Below are 14,875 nucleotides of genomic sequence, written 5' to 3'. Positions count from 1 at the left end.
GTGGGCACTGTGTACATTTTCAATATTTGTATTTTTGAATTGCACATTCAGTGAGTCACTGTGGATTGAATGGTCATGCCACAGCCCCTTTGTTGCGGCCCCCTCCTAAAAGAAAGTCGCCCCGAAAAATGGGCCGGCAGCTGTAACACAAGAAGAATGATCCCACTGATTGAGTGGTTTGTTAGCTTGTTAATATATTCCTTTTCCTATTTTAATACTTAAAGCAAGCAGCGAGCACCTGCTTGAGAGGGCAGAGAATACATTGGAAACAAGGTAAGATTAAGCCGAAAAGAATGGAATGCGACACGGAGTAGCATGCGAACGGACCGATGTAATGCTGAGTGCCCCAGACCCTCCTGGTAAGGACCAGAGAACCATTTGAATTCCCATTAAAAACCAAAGCAACTACGGGTTCCCATCCCTTCCTACAGGTACCCCATTGCCACCCTCATGCAGCACTTACAGCTTTTCACAAAAAATAACGGAACGGTGCAGGACCATGCAGGGTCTGTCCTGCCTCGGTTCGTTAAAGTATATGTAATGACAGCTATCCACCCATACGTGTACCCTGTGGTCTTCCCCATACACCATGCCCCATGTGCATATTTCCAGAAAAGGTAACTCATGCAGAGTTCTCCATGTGGCTCAGCGTAATGGGAGGAATGTGTTCAAGAAAGACACCCACTCCTCATCATGAAAGTGAAAGCATTGTCACATGGCATAAAATACCCATCACCATATGTGCAGTGCTGCTCCCTTCATTGGACCAACTCCGGCACCGTTCCCTAGCAGCACACGCACCTGAAATCAGTGAAGAAGCGCCGGCGCCGGCAGCCCGGGGCCTGTGCAAGCTGCCCTCCCTGCTGGCGTAGTCTTAGGAGCAACGCAGCAGAGTCAGCACTGAGGTCGCCCGGGCTGCTCTGCACCTGCGCAATGTGTGCATCATGTGATGCGAGCACTGCACAGCAGATAGTCTAGGGCTGCAGGGCACGTGCGGTTCCCTTGCCCTGCCCTCAATGAAATGCGCAGGCGCGAGGCCACCTGTTGCCCCGCCAGGTAGGGACACAAAAGGAATGCAGCAGCCAGTATGATAGTGAATATCGAACCTCGCAGGTTCGCCTGGTAGTTCGTTCATAATTCATGTATCCTTCCGAGCAAGAAAAGAGGCCCTATGAACCCTGAGGTCTACCGGAGGAAGTCCCGGTATCCCGGTGAGCCAGTTCAGCACTGCCTCCTCCTACCCATCGAACACACCATACACACAATGCCATGCATTCTAGCTTTGGCTGAGATTCCTGTCACCATCCATGGAAATCACTAGGCACACAAAAAACCCAATCATAGCTTTATGTTTGCTTCCTCCAGCCAACCATAGAGCACACCATACAAACAATAACTCAAATTTTACCTTTGGGTGTTCTTCCTGTTGCTAACCATATAACACACAATGCATTAAATCTGCCCAATTCTAATTTTTGGTGTGCTCTGCTGATAACCACACCATAGAATACACCATGCATGCACATCCCTTATTTCTAACATTGTCTGAGCTTATTGTGCTCACCCATAGGACCCAACATGCAAGTAAATCTCTCAAATGTTATCTTTGTGTGGGCTTTTTCCCACCACCCATAGAATACACCACACACACACAACCATCAACCCTAGCTTTGGCTGAGATTCCTCCTCCCACCCACAGAACACATCAAGCAAACAATTACTCTAGTCCTAACTTTGGGTGAACTTCATCCTTTGACCCACCCTCAGAACAGATACTGCACAGAAAATTTCAATTTTAACTTTGAGTAAGGTTCCACCCAACTCCCACAGAATGCACCATGCACACAAATCCCACAATTGTAGCTTTGGGTGTAGTTCCTCCCACCACCCATAGAACACAACAAGCGTGCAAATCCCCTATTCTAGCTTTAGTTGAGCTCCCTCTGGCAAGCCTCAGAACACACAATCCACATAAATTCCCCAATTCTAGCTCTGGGTGAGCTTTCTGCTGGCTCTTTTCATTGATCCCTCAATGATTAACTCGCCATATATTAGTCATATTGTATGTACCTGACTGCCTTTGTTTTATTCTGACAATTCCTGAACCAATCAACTATACCTGTACATTAATTAGCTGTATACATATATATATATTTTTGTATATATGCTAGAACACTGTGTGTCCATGTAATATAATGCTATGACTTCAACAATGTTTGTCCACCAAGTTAAGCACCTAGATACCCCTGGGTTCAGCGCGCTATATAAGCAAATAAATTAAACTAAACTATGACAAATTAAGAGGGCTCTCGGTTGCCCCAGTCCTCCCTGCTCTCAGCAGATTGGAATGCTGGAAGAAAAAGCTGCCATGGAAGAGACAGGTTCTAGGTCTCCCAAAAGAAAGTACTTATAGTTGCCTAACAATGGCCCTCATTACGAGGTTGGCCGCAACCCGCCGCTGCTACCGACGGGTTGCCACCAACCCTGTATTACCGTTACCACTGCCTGACATCCCAGTGCTACCGGGATATCACAAGAGGCGGCGGTTTGGTAAATTCACATTCCCATGGAGTCCCATAGGACTCCATGGGAGTGGGAACCCTGAAGTACCGGCACCGGTAGTAACGGTGTCAGTGCTTCCGTGAAAAACATGCTGGTAGAGGCCTGAACTCCCAGCATGTCAGGCCTGCCGGTACTTCAGTGCCCCTACCGGCACACTCTCAGTGACCCGGTCCGTTCCGGTAAAGGCACCGTTATTGCCAGACCGTGTCAGTTGTAATGACGCCCATTCTTTCAAGACAAGCAAAGGCGAATAGGAGTGTAGAATTATAATTATAAATTGCATTGTATATTGTGCAGCACTGGACTCCAGAGCGCTACATAAAAAGTCGCAGTCACGACTAATTCTTCACTTTCTCCCCTTTCTTTCCATCCCGCCTTTGTTTGTAACATGTTCCACCTCTCTGCTCTAAGGAGCAAACATCTATTGTTCCAAAGTGGTGGTCAGTCATAATTTCGCCAGTAAAAATGTCGACAGTCAAAATTTCGAAAAATAAATGTCAAAAAAATAATGTCGACAAACAATAATGTCGACATTTTTTCAATATTTTTTCGAAATTTTCTATTTATTGTATAAATAAATATATATATATATAACTAAAATGTGTTGAGTATGAGGGGTGAGAGGGTGTGGGGGGGTGGTAGGGGGTGTTGGGTGAGGGGGGTTGGGGGGACACCCCCATAGTAAATGATACTCTTTTTATTTATTTAATTATTGAATAAATAAATAAATAAATAAATATATATATAATTACTATGTGTTGAGAATGAGGGGTGAGAGGGTGGTGGAGGGGGTTGTGGGGGGGTGGCAGGGGGGTGTTGGGTGAGGGGGGGTTGGGGGGTCCCCCCCATAGTAAATGATACTCTTTTTGTTTATTTATTTATTGAAAAAATAAATAAATAAGTAAATATATAATTAGAATGTGTTGAGTATGAGGGGTGAGAGGGTGGTGGGGGGGTGTGGGGGGTGGCAGGGGGGTGTTAGGTGAGGTGTTGATAGTTCTAATTGACATTTTTTTGTCAACATTTTTTTTTCTAAAAAATGACTTTTTACATCATATGTATAGGATGTCGACATTATTGTTTTCTACATTTTTTTTCGACATTTTAGTTTGTCGACATTTTTTTTTTCGACATTATGACTATAAACCGTTCCAAAGTAATTATTCTCATCCTCTGCCTCTTTCACGCATTCAACACATACAGAGTCACGGTCAGCCACAGGGCAGCCATGGCCTCTCACCCTTTGTGATCATGAGCATCAGCCTAACTTCTGTTCTCTTCCTTGACAAGGTTGCCACACAGTTGTGATAAATAGAGACAACACTGCAACTCTTCCACATATTCCACATATGCTGCCATACAATATTAAACAGCGGTAAACTTTCCATATAAGGTGGAATATTTATAGCCATGCAGAGACAGAGCATGAACATGTTCTCTCTGTGTTTAGAAATAGAAGACATAGCACGAGGCGTTTCATATTCTGTAGAGCTGTAAAGTAATGTCTGGATAGTCATTCATTGTGTTGCATATGCCTACTTCTGAGGACCCAGGAAGGCTATGAGGGGCATATTCTAGCTGCTTCTGTGCAGTGAGGCCTTTCACATCAAACAGGGACAATTAGAAACTGTTCACATTTTCCTCTTTTGCGAGAATGTTGCCTTATGTGACACTAATGGCTGATGCGTTCAATTATGAATTGCTGAAGTCAATTTTTCGTTGGTTGGTTGAGCAGGAGAATTTTGGCTTTTGCAATACATTCAGAGCATTTGATGTGTGTCTTCTTTAATCATTATGATGATGAAAACGTTGACTCGGATTAGAGCGGCCGGGTTCCATGTGCTGCCTTGCTTTGCTGGGGCTGACGACTCTCCTCGTCCACTGCCCGCCCTGCAACGAGTCTGACAGAAATTCCACGTCATATTTCCACCTCGTTGACCCATTTTAACACCAGAAGGAGTTCGATGGCTAATATTTCCATGGCCGCGCCCTACATTTGGAACCGCCTCATGGATTGACTGGTTATACACGTCAGAATCCAGTTTATCAATATAGTCCACAAAATGTTTAAGAAAGAACGGAATATGGATCTCAAGTGTTTTTCAAGATGAGATGAATTACACATGGGAGAAGCTGTACTTAATGGAGGCCGTTCTCCCTAGAACCCCCCCCCCCCCCAAGAAACTTGACAGACCAAGGTATGCCGTTGCAGGCTGGTGAAGAGAAGGATGTAGGAGCTTGCTAGGGGGTATCCACTCATTCTCTAATTCTCTGACCTGATTGACCCTCCGTCCTGGGTGAGTATCTATGCAGATGGGTGAGTCATTTACGAATCCCAGGTCTGCTATTTGTAAGTGCTAGAGACAGGGAGGGGGCCGCAGGGAGACACTTCAATAACGGCCCTGAATACATGAGGCAGGGGGTGTTGCTTCATACTTGCTGTTTTTACCCACTCCTGCCTCCTTCCCTCCTATCCTCTACACCTTTCCTACACTAACACATAGACACTTTTTAAAAGAATGTGTTGATGTTAATGATTTGCATTTAGCAGTAACATGTACCTTGTAGGACAAATGGTTGTAAATCGATGGTATATAATTAAGTAATATGCCCGGAGCCGCAGGGGCATTACCGAATTAGGTAATGCCCCGGGAGAAGCGAGTGCCTTAACGAAGGCCCCAGGGCATTACCAGACTCGGTAATGCCCCAGCGGCGAGGGGCATATTGCTATTAGTACCCCCGCCCGCATAACCGGGGTACTAATCGCATTCTTTTCTGTTCCGAAATGCTGCAGCATTTCGGAACAGAAAAGAAAAAAAAAGAATATATAAAAGGAAATTGGGGATGGACCTGCTTCGAGCCTCCTCATTGGCTGAGGGGCTGCCCCACACCCCCTCCCCAACCCGGGAACAGAGCAATGGAATCCCAGCCAAGGGATTCCCAGTGAGGTATAGACCAGGCGAGAGCCAATCAGAATGTTTGTTTCATTCTGGTTGACTCTCACTGGGTAATAATATTTGCTAAGACACTTTTTCTGATAGAAGTTTTTCTCCATATCCATCTCTCATTGTTTATTTCTTTCATCTGTCGATCAAGGTTGGCAGGGGTGGACTGACCTACTGGGAACTCTGGAGATTTCCCGCTAGGCCTCTGCACCCTGGCCTCTTTTTATGTGGAAACCTATTTTATTTCCAAATGTTCTCATCGGAAAAGGCTTGGGCTTCCTGAAAATGTGTAATATGTGACCACTTACTTCCAGGACCTGTTTTGGTTCCCAGTCCAGCCCTGAATGGCAGACAGTACCTGGCCTACTGTCTCCTGTCCTCTCCACTGACGCCTGGTGGTAGTGGAGCTTATCAGGGTATCCCATTCCACCTGTGGGGTTCGAGGATCAGTATGTGCCTGTGTTATAAATCTAAAGTTTCAGGAGGGCCACCGCAGGGAAGGGGGGGGGGGTTTGGTGAAAGAATATTAGGGTCATGAGCTTTGGTCGGCACTGCAGTGCTGTTTGTGTCAACACTTCATGGACGCCTGAAGCCAATAGGGAGGCAAGCATGTATTTGTATTTGTTTGAAAGGTATTATTATTATCATGCTATTCATTGAGCACAGACCGAGCTTCCAGAAGCAACAAAGCGCTTTACAGAGGTATACGACACTACAGATACACAACGGAGCGCTTTACAGAGGTATACGACACTACAGATACACAACGGAGCGCTTTTCAGCGGGGGTAGGATACAGAGGGGCACAGAGAAGGGGGACAGCTGTACAGGGTGGCGGTGTCTAGCGAGTCAGGCAGGGGATACACCTATACGTGGAGTGTCATGCATAAGTACAGATATCGGAGGCCGTGCCTTTACAAAGTGACAGAGATTGTAGCAGTGATAGAAATCCAAGTCATCAAGGCTTGGGGCATAGATGCATGAGGAGGCGACATGTATTTATTTATTGCGCATTTGTAAGGCGCTTATACATCAAGTAAATTGTGTTTCAATGCGCCCACAGGGCAACGGGGAGACTGGGAGGGAACATGGGAATGAAAGGCAAATATAATAACAATGAAGAGAAAGAAAGAGGCGGTCCTACTAGGCCCTGTGAGCATTCGGAACGTGCAAGTGCATTTGGCATCACAGGGACGGACATACATACATACGATGATCACATTAGCAGTGTGCAAGAGGGTGCATGAATGAGGTTTACAAATGTACATCATTTCTTTCATATCAGGGTAGGGCGGCCAGAACTATTTGGGGGTGAGCGGGTCGTAGAGGGCTAAAGGCTGCGCTTCATGGGTTAGTACTTGGGCACCTGTGTAGGATCTTGGGAAGATCTGTGGCTTGGATTGCTTGGAAGGCAGTGGGCAGGGCATTCCAAAGCCTGCAATGAGAGCAATCAGAAATGCAAAGTGGTGCCGTGGAGGGCATTGGGGGGGGTTGGGTTATTGAGAGATGAAGAGCTCGCGAGCGACTGCGGTGAGAGATGTCTTTGGCAGGGTTTGAGGGGGCAAGGGAGATGGGGAACATGTAGATCGGGCAACTTTGAGGACAGGCGGCAGAGACGACTGGCATGGTCAATTCACAAGTGCATAATATGAGGAAGCCAGGCCTGCCTGGGTCTAGAAACCAGATCAACATTCCACAAAGAGAGGGAACCAGTTAAAATCCGCAATATCCCGGCTACCTACATATCATTATCACAACCAAAAGGTTGCACATTTATTTTGGGATAAAAGTCGGCAAACCTTTCAAAATTGCTTTCATACATTCATTATTGTATTTTTCAAAAAGTGCCTTACAAGGCGCCTTTTATCTAAACCATTCTCTGACCAATATAATTACATTTTGAATTCACCCATTTAAATCAGACATAAATACATTCCTTAAAATAGATCAAAGATACATGTATTACATATATTGTTTCCAGTCATTATAAATATGATGGAACTGTCATGCCTTTTCATTTGTTTAACCACTTCCTCAGGCAACAACTGGTTGACAGAAAAAATGCCATTTTGTAATGTATCAATCTATAGCAATGCACATTATTGCCCACACACATTAATTAGTGAACATAAAGGTGTGCTGGCCAAAATGCAGCAGTGAATATTAAATTAGTAACATCGACCTCTACAAACCCACATGTTGCAGGGATACATTTCCTGACAAAAGAAAGACTGAACAGTCACCTGTAAAGCCCTGCTTTGCACATTGTAATACCAAGACATCAGTTCTTGTTGTGTTGGGAATTTTTAACGTTGGGCTCTTGCAGTGTTCTATGAAAAAACACATAAAAACACAGAAGGCTGTATGACACCCTAGAGTTAAGGATTCCATTTTTCTAGGTATTGCAGTGCACAAAAATTACTAAGATAAAAAGCTTTTTGTAATGCATTTAAAAAAAAAATGATGATGGTAATGATTTGTTATTTATATAACGCTTACGCTGTACGTAGCACATATTTACATTTTTCGTCTCAACCGAAGTTGGAACTCATTTATCGACCTTGGAACTGTGAAAGTCTGAGTTGGCCTTGATTCGAACCTGCGACCTGCAGATCCCACATAGATTGCTGCAGAAAGTGTTCAACCCACTGAGCTATCTTGTTGATAAAATGATGAATGTATTCATTTTATTATGAAAAGTATGCTGACTTCTAACCCAAAATAAATATGGAACCTTTTTAAGTGATGGCTCAGGATTCAAGAACAAAGGATTTCTTGAAGAGGAACAACTTTTTTTTAAAGAGTTGGAGATGATTCTAAAGAGATCTGATGGCGGCTGTCAATTTATCCCAGAGAGAGGTTCCAACAACAAACACAATTCTGCTCCCTAAATGGAAAATGTGCATTCATTGATCCGGCGCACAGTTTAAACTGCTGGATTGATTTGCTTTGAATGTGTATCAGGTGTGCCACAAAGCCGTGAAGATGTGTTTTTTTGTTCGTTAGGTGGAAATTCATCTAGCAGTTTAAACAATGTATATATTATGAGGAGAGTGGGGTGCCCCCAGCATCAGCTTTTGCTATATCTCTTCCATGGAGCACTGCAGTAACCCAGACTCTTCTAACAGGAAAAGCAACCATGTATTTTCTGCTGATGCACATAGTGCTCAGGAATATTCACACGAGAACGGGAATGACTCTGTGCTTGAAGTTAGATCAGGAGGGGCTGAAAAGGAAAGGATGCTTGCCCTTTGGGTCAATATGGGTTGTGTGGAACAGTAGCAAGTAGGAGTGACGCAAGCAGGGGAGTTGCTAGGTCTGGAAAAGACCCGGGGCTAAACTGATGTCGGAACTGTTGGGACTGGGGGCTAGCTAGTCTTTTGGTTGTAGCTCCTGAGATTCTATCCGGGGCTACAACCAAAAGATCAAGGGCTATAGCCCCCTTAACACCCCCCAGCAACGCCCCTGGATGCAAGAATTTGATTTTCTTTTGAAGTACAAAGAACATGCCTCAGATGATATTAGGAGCAGGTCTAGGGGCTATAAAACAGTTGTGTCTAGGAAGTATAAGAGTTTGTGCCGGGCTTGGGAGAATTTGTTTAATGCGCTTTCATCTTCTCACGAGTATCAATGATGTATGTGCTAGAATCCTGCTTGAGCGGCGTGCCTTGTTTTCAACAGTCATGAATTCTCACGATAACTCGAAGAAATAACATTCTTCTGAGAACATCTTGAAAGAAAACATAGCGAAAACAAGGGCTTGATCAAAAGAAATCCTTTCCAAAATGTTTGTTAAAACATACCAAACAACATGCACATTCCTGCTCCATTGCTTAATTATTGCAATGTTCCATGACAAGTTGGACATGACCTGCAACAGGGGAAAACTCAATGGTGCCTAGCTTAGAAACATACTGATAATATTGAATACGACATCAGCAATGATATGCAAGTCTCGCCAAAGCCGCGCAATGATCCTTCTGCAGGATCAATCCGTGCGATCCTATATTCAAATGGTTTAAGAGCTTGTTTTAGGCGGTTTGCAGAGGATTCACCGGCCCATCCTACATTTTGCCACTCTGAGCAAATCGAGCTTAATTGATTATATTGTGGCGTCTGTGGGCTTTTGCTTTTGGGGCCTATTTTATTCATTCAAAATCCTGGAATGTTTGGAAAGCGATCATAACCCATTGCTCATAAATCTTTCAACAAATATAGACTGGGTCAATAAGTCTATTCTTCCCCCTAGTAAGCCACCTAGAATTAACGAACTGCTGATTTTGAAAACCATCATGTGATCTTCCATTATTGATGATGCTCAGGTACCTAGCATATGTGCGTCTATCACACCTTCATTGGAACACTATCCTGAAGGCTAATACAGCCCTTTCTCATACTGATTCTCTGGTAGAAAGGTTGTTACCTATCCTGGCGAGAGAACCCAGAGTGAGGCTGCTATGACCAAGAGTGCAGAAGAGCTAAATCTGCACTTGTCCTAGCGCTGAAAACTTAAGATGGAAGAAATTCGGGAAGAGTTTGTTTTTTAAGACATGAATGTAAGATTTTATTACAAAATAAGAAAGATGAGCCCAACAAGGCTTTTTGGTCTGCACTTTACACTGCCGTTACGTCACATAATAGCAAGGATTTTTGGCGCTCGGTGAGAACTGGCTCGGACCTTGAAGAGAACCCTGGTTTAGGTGATATTGCTCCTGATGTGTTGGTTAAACACTTTCGGTCCCGCTACCAGCAAGATTGTATCCTTATGTCAACCAGGAAAGAGGCTGGCCCTAACGCTAGGGTAGAAGTGCTAATCCCCACTGAAGATCCAATCCAGGTTATTGTTTACGCTTCCCTTGAAGTGGAGAGTGCTATTCTTTCTCAGCACTATGGCAAAAGCAATGGCCCAGATTTCATCCCTGCGGATCTATTTAAGAGCAATCCAGACATATAGCATACCTTTCTTACCAAATTTCTGAATGAAATAAATAGAATATCTATTCCCCCTTATAGTTGCCGAGTGCGGAGGACTACAATTCCAATTTTTAAAGGTGACAGAGAAGTTCACTCAAAATACAGACCCATATCTCTGATTGACTAGCTACAAAAATGTACTCTAGAATTGTACTGCATCGCCTTGAAGAATGGGCTGAGGATTTCAACATCTTGTCCCATGTCCAGGCTGGTTTTAGGAAGGTAGCCTCAACCCTAGATCAGGCATTTATATGTGTGATTCTGGAAGCCCAAACCATATATTTGGCGACTGTAGATCTTCAGACGGCGTTTGATATAGTGCCAAGAAATCTCCAATGGGAAGGTTAGGGCGAACTTCAAATACTTGTTTGCCTTAGTATTTCAATCATCAAGTCCCTGTATCATAGTAGTTATGCCTGCATCCAGTGTAGCTCAGCGGGAGAAGATAAAGACCCAGTTACCGTTAATATAGTAGTTAGGCGGGCTGTGTGCTGGCCCCATTGTTATTTTTATTATACATAAATAACATTGTTTCAGCCATGAGCGCAACTGGATGGATGCCCCAAGACTAGGCTCTTATAAATGGAGTCTTCTATTCTTTGCAGATGATGCAGTGCTTTTATCTCAAAGTCTTGCTGCTCTTCAACATCAGCTTTCGGCTTTTGAAGCCATATGTAAGAACAAAGGCCTAACCATAAAGTAATGACATGTTGTTCTGCAGGCTGTGGCCACCATGCTCCCTCCAAATTTTAATGTATATATTTTGCTAGATCCTGTGGATGCATTTTAATACTTAGGAATAACTTTGTCTGGCAATTCGAAATGGACTAGACAGGTAGATAAGAGTGCTGACAACAGTTAGACAATCTGGCATGGTTGCTGGCTTTCTGCCCACTTCGAAGGGAGATTTGTTTCCTCTGCTTTGAGGGTGTATAACGCCCAGGATATACCTGCCATTTCATATGCAGCTGAACTTTGGGGCAATGTACCATGCACTTCCCTCCAGACAGTCAAAAATGAATTTCGGAAACGTCTTTTCTGTTTATCCTGCTGTACTCCCTCAGCCCTGGTAGAATTAGGACATATTGAGATCAAATATGAAATTATGTTGAAACCCTATTGTACTGACTTAAGATCTGGATCTTGGAGGACCTTATTCCTTATAGAGAGGGCCTCGATGATCTATCAGCCAGTAATGGTGGCAAATCCTTCCCGTGGTTCAAGTACATTAAATCAATGTTCTCGATCCTTGTTCTCGAGACATTTTATCTTGACCAATCTAGACTTGACCCTCACTCTAGTTTGTTACCAAGAGGCATTTTTATGATTGTTTTTTGAGAACTAGCCTTGATGTATCTTATGCTAGCTATTTGTCAGCAAACTATATTTTGGCCAGGTCTAGCCTGGCAATGGAACCTTATCTGGTGTACCAAGCTGGAAAAGAAGATTAAATGTTGCTACACAAAATGTCACCTTGGTATACTTCCATTTGCAAGGTTGACCACTCAATGGGGAAAGGATACATCTGCATTATGTATACTCTGTGATATCTTTTTGAAGAGGAACTTTATTTTCACCTGCCCTTTGTATGATACTGCCAGGCATAAGTGGCTCACGTAAATGTTGAATTTGTTTGGTTTTAGGGCAAGGATTGAGGCCCTCACATTAATGAAGCATTGCCCCTATTTTTTAATTTTTAATACAGTTTCTTTGATTTTAACTGTGGCTTTTAAACGGAGAAATAATTTTGAATGATTAGCGGGCCGTAGATTTTGTATAATGAGCGACATTTTAGATTGTCAATGTGATTATCTTATCAGCTGTTGTGTTATTGGTTTGTGTGTGCAGTTGTATTTATTTGCACCTTTATGCAACTACTACTTAATGGCTTGAGATAAACAAGATCACCTATGACAACTGATCGTCTGTATGATGCTGCTGCCATACTGCGATTAGTTCGATTTTATCTAATTTTATTATTATGTATTGTTTGCATGAATTCTCTGCTTTGAGAGCACATAGCCGAAATAAAGCTAAATAAAAAAAAATAGATATGAAAGAACACATTTAGCATTACAGGTGGTGTGAGATATAGCATAACAAAACCCTGGAATTTCCAATGAGAAAAGGTTTGTTCAATTAAACAAAAACTTTGAGATTCAGTTAAAAAACCTTTAGTTGAAGTGATGTTAAGGTGATGGTTTAATGCAACAAAACCCTTGAAAATGTGCCAGTGTTGGAAGCTACACAACCTTAATTCTGAGCCCCACAATTCTGAAGCCCCTGAGCACACTGATGACATCACAGATAACATCATCAATGGCATTACTGGAAGCTATAACACACTGATGACACGATGACACCACATATCAGTTGCAGAAAACGTTCAAAGTAAAACATTATTTTGGTCTTTTTTGTATGGTTAGTGCATGCTAAAAGAGATGCAAAATATCCATGGACCTATTATGTCAGGAATAAACTCCGTACAGTTGATCAGTAATAAACAAATGGTCATAGCGTCATATCTCCTCTTTTAAAGTGTAATATTACAATTCAAAACCAAGCTACTATGACTAGTGATACAATGCAAACAGCACGCTTTGGGAAAGCCAGTCGTTTTTGCGTTTGTAGTTCTTCATTAGCAAACATACGTTTCTCCATCAGATCTCCTTATGTGAAGTGCAATATCATGAGAAAAGATAGGACTGAAATGCATTCAAATAGCATTAATAACGCCAATAGTTGTGCCGCTTGTAGTTCATTGTTAAACAAATGATTCTAACTCTCGTTTTTAAAAGTGGTATATGCTATAAAAACATCTTGTTTGGTAATTTATAATATGATACAAGAACGAATGACTGAAAACTCATCTAACAAGCATTGGCAAAGCTCAAAGGTTTGGTGTGGGAAGTTTCTCATTGACAAAGAAATGGTTATAGCTTTGTATCTAGCTTCTTAAAGGTAAATGTAGTATACACAAATATGACTGAAAACTCGTAAAACAAGTATAGGACAAGCCAATAGTTTTGGCCTTTGAGGGTGTTATTTGGCAAACAAATGGCCATACCTACACACCTCCTTTCCTAATTTGTAATATTACAATTCAAAAATGCAACTAATAAAACCAATGACACAATACAAACAATAAGAATCTGCAAAGCCAATAGTTTGGGTCTTTTTACTTTTTCATATGTAATGCTCTATTTTGTCATTTGTCGTTTATACTGCGCACATCACCACTGTAGTAGTCTTTAAGCTTCAAGCCTTATCCTGCAGAGGGCAAATTGTAACCCTGTTCATGGTGACAGCCAGAATATACTGAAAAACTTTGTCCAGAGGACATTAATTTTTAATAAAATATCAACATTTATTTATCATGATACAAAATGTATAAAGAATGAATTAATCATGTATTAATCAACACTTTCAAAATTCATTTGCGTTGAAGGAAAAAATAGACTTAAAAACATACCAATTTGTCATACTGACAGAGAACCATTCACTCATTCATCCACATTCAGTGCCACTCGTTCATCCATGAACTGCTAAAACATTTACCAAAATACAGTGTGTAATAGGACATCTCAAAGCCAGCACGCATCCACTACATGACTTAATGTACAATCACCACTACACTAATGGCTGCCTCCATGAAATGAATGCTGGCCAGCAGAGGATGCGCCGTCCCTTCTTTTGATTACATTTTCTACTAGTAAAAAAACCTAAAAACTATATTTTGACACATTTGGCACAGACTTTGAGGCCTTCATTGACAAACGAATTGTCATAGCACCATACCTTGTTTCATAAAGTGCAACATGATATTACAGCAAGCACTACTGAGTTGGGGAGCATACATCACTGGTAATAGCTCGCCAGTCCGAGCCTTGGCAGGCCCTACCGAATTGAGGGTGTCAGCGAGGGCTCTGGGCCACTACTGGCCATGTACACAACCCGATGAGGCGGTAATAGCTATTCGCTCCTCTGGGTTTGCTCAGGGGGCAAATCGAGCAGGGAGATTGTGGGGAGAGTCTTCCTGTTGCCTCCCCACAATCAAGATGGTACCACCAAAGAAAGGGCCTCGGGTGGCTGGAACCAGTGTATTCTTGCCCGCTTTTCCAGCCACCTGATTGGCTAAGTACCCTTCCCCAGGTGTGAATCAAATATAAGACTAAAAACTTATCCAACAAGGATTGTTCAAGCAAACCATTTTGGCATTTTCAGTTCTTCATTGACAACCAAAATAGTTATACTATTATATATGGACATTCAACTGAAAACCCATCTAACAAGAATTGCAAAAAGCCCATAATTGCGGCAATTGTAGTTATGCATTGCGAAAGAGTGGAACTTTGAACCTCGTTTCTAAAAGTGTCATATACTATATGAACATAC

The sequence above is a fragment of the Ambystoma mexicanum genome, chromosome 5p, assembly GCF_040938575.1.
Source record: "Ambystoma mexicanum isolate Mex_15411 chromosome 5p, UKY_AmexF1_1, whole genome shotgun sequence".
Classification (NCBI taxonomy): domain Eukaryota; kingdom Metazoa; phylum Chordata; class Amphibia; order Caudata; family Ambystomatidae; genus Ambystoma; species Ambystoma mexicanum.
Note: the sequence above shows the minus strand (reverse complement) of the source record.